A 6000-nucleotide genomic window follows, 5' to 3' on the forward strand; every position below is an offset into this window, starting at 1 on the left:
CCTTCTGTAGGCTTTGACCCTCAAGAACTGGCTGAACAGACAAACCAGAGGAAACAAGGCCATTTTTGTAGTGGACCACCCTCAACTGAGGAAGAACTCTTCTCCCTTGTACTCTAGAACAGTACCCTTCTCTTGAATCTGGTTGAATTGTGTCTTCTTCAACAAATAATGTATAGGAGAAGTGATGCTAGGTCAGAAAAGGATATGCAGAATCTGCTGTGTTCTCTGGAATACTCACTCTTGGATTCCTGAGTCGCCATGTAAAAAAAGATGAATTACCCTAAGACCACTATGCTCTCAGAAAGCCCAAGCCACATGAAGAGGCTGTGTGTAAGCACTCTGGTCAACATTCCCAACTCAGGTACCAGTTGTGTCAGTGACAAAACCAGCAATGATTCCAACTTCAAGACATTTGAGTTACCCTGAGCCACTCTAGTGTTCCCAGATGAGGGCCCAGGTATCATGGAGCTGAGATGAACATCCCTGCTCTATTCTGTCTGAATTTCTGAACCACAGGAACATAATAACAATGGTTGTTCATTTATATCATTAAGGTTGGGGTGTTTTTTGTGGCATTAATAGATCCCTGGAACACCCCATTCCAGTCCCCCACAGTTCCTAGAAACCCATCGCTTTCCATTTTGAACCTCTTTCCTTTTTGGGCTACATGTTACTAAGCATATGATTCATTCATGAAAATGATACAATTCATAATCTGTAATGGATAATTTTCTTAACTTTTTGCTACACCACTTATAAGAGTGAACTGCCTAACCATAGATATCAAAATGGAAACAATGATTTTTGTTCTAAATTTGTAGTGTTTTCAGAGCCCTCCAAGGCTAAATCCACATATTCAACATCCACCAACTACAGACAACAAGTCGACACATTGAATGCAGATGTTCTAGGACATGTTGGTTGAATCAGGACCTGGACTCAAATCCTATCACATGGATCTCACAAATAGAGTCCCCAAGGCACACCTGTCGCACCATGCTTATAGGCAAAATAACTGGGTTCAGTAACTTGCAACCACCAAAGAACAGAACAAGGCTTTGCCAACAAGTTCTTGACCAGTTCTCATCCCTCAGTACTACTACCCATATTTGCAAAAAAACTCAAGGGTTTCTTATGTTCATTGTTATCATCCATCTTGTCTTGGCCCCTTTAAAGTTCCCCTGCCTGCTTCACGTGGCATTCTGTCTCCAAAATTAATCCAGACTACTACCTGCCAGGATGCTCCCCCTATTTTTGATCTCTACTGTTTTCCTTAACATACATAACACCGCCATTTGACCCTAAGAAATAATGGATAATATACCCTATCATTCGCTAGGCTTTATCTTAAGGAAGTCCATTTGAAACTTGCCCTGCACAGTCTGCCTACTTCCCTGACAATCAGTAGAGAGTCAGCATAGGAGATCTGAGTGGTTTTGGCCATATATTGTTTGGGTTGCCCAATATATGGAATAGAAGCGTATGGATCATTCTTGGGAAGACAACATAATCAGTAATAATACAGTATGAGAAATACTGTAGTAGAGTTTGCACGAGATGTTATGGGAGTACTGAAGAGGAGGGAATGAATTGGTTTTGGATATAACAATGCTGTAAGAGTCTCAATATAGGCCAATTCCCTAAGTATTTTTAGTTGCAGTGACGTTCACAGGAAAATAGTACTTGAACAGATTTATTTGAAAAATTATAAATGGGTTCATTTCACCTTGACATGACAACTCCAACTTCTGGGAAATTTTCTAATGATCAGAAAGTAAAAACTAGAAAATTATGAATCAAAGTTGTGGTTCTTTATTTGTGATAGGGAAAAGTTATGACTTTTTTAATTAAATAGAATGCAGGGACAAAGTTAACTATATGCAAAGTGGTATAGTCATACAATAATAACTCTTGAGCCATTTGATAGAGATACAATTATCCTAAGTGGATCCAATTCATCTCCAACTGCCTACCAATCATTTCAGTTAGAACATACAAATGACAGATTTTTTATTTAGAAGACAATATATGGCAAAGCCATTTACTAAGCTTAACAACATACTGAGGAATTGGGTCCATTTTGGGATTTTTTAAGGATGATGTATCTGTAAGATACACAGGGAGATTCGGGAAAGGTTTCAAAAACTATCAAGGAAATAAAACTTGATAATTGTTGATGATAGTTGAAGGCAAGAGAGTTTATCAGAAGAGAGGAAGAATGTGTAATCTAAAAGAAAAGAAGCCCTGGCTGGTGTGGCTCAGTGGATTGAGTGCCTGCCTTCAAACCAAAGGCTTGCAGGTTTGATTCCCAGTCAGGGCATATTCCTAGGTTGTGGGCCAGGTCCCCAGTAGGGGATGTGTGAAAGGCGACCACACATTGACGTTTCTCTCCCTCTCTTTCTCTTCCCTTCTCCTCTCTCTAAAAGTAAATAAATAAAATCTTTAAAAAGAGAGTGAGAAAAAAAGTTAAGAGGTCACATTATAATCTGCCCTGTAAATCTCTTAAGTGTTTTATGTTATAATTTAATTATATCATGGTTTGGATACCTTATCTCCTTAATGAACCCATAAGCATCTTGTGTACTGGACTATAAATACTGCATATTTTAGATACCAAGCTTAATGCAGTCATAGGGTGAACATTCAGTAACTGAATTAATAAATGAATAGGCCTTTCTGCCTGTCTTTAGGGAGAAAAAAACCCAAGGTTTTATGCATTCTAAAAATTTTAATTTACTTCCTTTAAATACATTTTTGAAAACATGCATTTTTAAATGTTTCCTTTTAAAAAAATTGTAAATATACATAACATAAAATTTATTATTTTAACCATTTTTAATGTGTAATGCATCTGCATTAAATACCTTTACAGTGTTATGCAGCCATCACCATTGTCCATTACTAGAACTTTTTCATCATCCCAAACAAAAACTTTGTGCCCATGAAACAATAGTTCCCCATTTTCCCCTCTTCCCACACCCTGGTAACCTCTAATGAGTTCCACTATTCCAGGTACCTCATATAAGTGGAATTATACAATAGTTGTCCTTTTGTATTGGGCTTATTTCACTTAGCATGTTTTCTTATCTTTTTCCTTTTTCTATTCGTTCCTTTTTTTTTTTAATAAAAGATGCATTGAGCCATATCTAGCCAGAAAAAGGACCAGGACCCGGGACTTGGGCATGCAGTGTGAATCACCAGCAGCAGAACTAGATGGGGAAGACAACAGGCCCCATTTAGCTTGTTTTCAGGGCTCATCCATGTTGTATCATGTGTCAGAATTTCACTCTTTTTTCAAGCCTGAAAAGTATTCTATTTTATGTATATGTAACATTTGTTTATCTGTTCATCTGTCATTGGGCATTTGGATTGTTTCCACCTTTTAAAAATCGTGAATAATGCTGCTGAGAACATAGGTGTATAGCCCTGACTGGTGTGGCTCAGTGGGTTGGGTGTCGTTCCACAAACCAAAAGGTCACTGGTTCTATTCACAGTCAGGGCACTTGCCTGGTTTGCAAGTCAGGTCCTTAGCTGGGGATGTGCAAGAGGCAACCAACTGATGTTTCTCTCTTACGTCCATGTTTCTCTTCCTCTCTTCTTCCCTTCCCCTCTCTCTAAAAATAAATAAATAAAATCTTTAAAAAAAAAAGAAAACATAGGTGTAGAAACATCTGTTTGCATCCCTGTTTCCAATGCTGGGTAAATGCCTAGAATTGCTGGATCATAAGGCAACTCTACATTAGCATTTTGAGGAACTGCATAACAATTTTTCACTCACTTTTTACCATTTTATATTCCTACCAGCAGTGCACAAAAGTTCCAGTTTCTCTACATCTTCACTAACACATATTTTCCATTCTTTAATAACATCTATCCTGATGGGTGTGAAGTGATATTAAAATATTTTTATGTTTCCCTGTTTGGGTAGCTCAGTTGGTGAGAACATTTTCCCGATATGCCAAGGTTGTGGTTTGGTCCCCTGTCAGGGCACGCACAGCAAGCAACCAGAGAATGCATCAGTAGGTGAAACAGCAAATCAACCTCTCTCTGTTTCTCTTTCTCAAATCAATAAGTAACAATTAAAATTTTTTCTGTTTCACAAAAATTCACATTAGCCCAATAAGAAGAGAGTGTTAATATAGCCAATGTGCAAATTCCAACTTAATTTATAGACGTTTCCTCACCTGTTCAAATGGACATATGTATGAGGATGTTTATACATCTTGTTATACACGGTAAAATACCAGTTATAAAATATGAACAGCAGCCCTTCCTCTGCGTCGAAGTAGCCAATAGAATGTTCTATGCCCGTTTGTTTTAAGTGAGAGAACACAGAAGAGGAAAACAAGGAGCCTTTTCTTTGTTTTTGTGTTTCAGAAGTCTAGGCTTTGAAGGGAAACAGAAGGAACTCTTATGCATAGAAAATACAGTAGGTTTGATGAACAGAGCTCCCCACCCCTTTCCCCAGCCAGTTTCTCTGGAAAGGAGAAAGGAAGAAGGAGGAAAGCCCGAAGTGGGAAGTATAGGAATGTATAGAGGAAGTGCTTGACACCCTGTCCCCTCATTACCACAACCCCTCACCCCCACACTCCTTCATGGGTTCTAGAGTAGGAACGAAAAAAGATTTGGAGACATTTGAGAACAGAGGATTTAGTTTCATAAATAGAGTCCAGAAAGTCAGTAAGAATGAAAAGTGTGATCAGCCGCCTGATAGGCCCAGGAAGATGGGCCTTCGACAACGTCACAGGGCCCCCCGATATGATATGAGAGTAATAGAATGACTGTCTTTAATTACCTGGGGTTAACCAGCATCTGTGAAGTGTTCTGAGCAGCCTAAGAGTTGCTCAGGGACTCAGATCAACAGTGTGGACCAGCCTAAGAGTTGCTCAGAACAACAGAATCATTTCTGTGTACCTAGAAGCCTTAGCCTTCCAGAGATGGCTGCCAACAGCCTACCACAGGGACTGACAACTCCAATGGTCCAGGAAGTGCCTTTGAGGGAATAGAGAGAAACCTGTCTCAGGAACATCTTGACATCCAAAGGAGGAAAAGCACAGCAATGATGGACATGGACTAATTTTGGTCCTTGGATCACTTGACTCAATATTCAAATTCCAGGGATAGAGAGTCTGATTGGCTAGGTTGTGCCGGCAGGACAAGGCTGTATAATTGACTTTCCACCAAGATTATATACAATATAAAAGGGGTAGTTACCTAAGGAAAAAAATCAGGTGGGATTACCAAAAAATAAGGTCAGGGATGTCTGGCAAACAAAAACTACAGATGTCTCCCAAGGCTGAATTCACCAAGTGTATTTACTGGGTCAAAAAATACAATTTTTAAAATAATCAACTTTACTAAGGCATAACTTATACAATAAAAGTTGTACATTTTAAGTGTACAGGTTGATGACTTTTGACAAATGTACACACGTATGTAACTACTCCCCCAGTCGAGGTGTACATTTCCGTTTTCCCAGAAGTTCCCTGGTGCCCCGTTAGTCGGTCTCCCCAACTGCCCCATGCCAGGCAGCCACTGATGTGATTTCTAGTATTATTGATTATTTTTGTTGGTTTTAGAATTTCATGTAAATGGAATAATCTAATATTTTTTAATATTTCATTTTATTTCCTAATAGCTTCTTAGCTATACCTCTTTATTATTTTTTTTCAGTGTTTTCTCTAGGGCTAATAATATCTATTCTTAACTTACCAAAATCTACTTAAGATTCAATACTGTGTATCTCTTCCCATTTCCCACTTTCTACTTAACGCTTAACCTTACTTACCTCACACTTCCTGCTTCACAATGAATTAACTTGCCAGCAAATGAGAATTTACAAATGAACTCACTTGCCCTCCTGTTCTTTGTTGTCATATGTTTTCCTTCTGAAATACATTTATTGTCAGCCTCTCCTTACTTTTTTTGTTTTAAATGGTCATTGTCTTTTAAATAAAGTGTAGGGAAAAAGAAAACTGTCTTTTATGTTTTCCTGCTTAC

The sequence above is a fragment of the Artibeus jamaicensis genome, unplaced genomic scaffold (assembly GCF_021234435.1).
Source record: "Artibeus jamaicensis isolate MK-2021 breed Jamaican fruit bat unplaced genomic scaffold, CSHL_Jam_final contig_1998, whole genome shotgun sequence".
Taxonomy (NCBI): domain Eukaryota; kingdom Metazoa; phylum Chordata; class Mammalia; order Chiroptera; family Phyllostomidae; genus Artibeus; species Artibeus jamaicensis.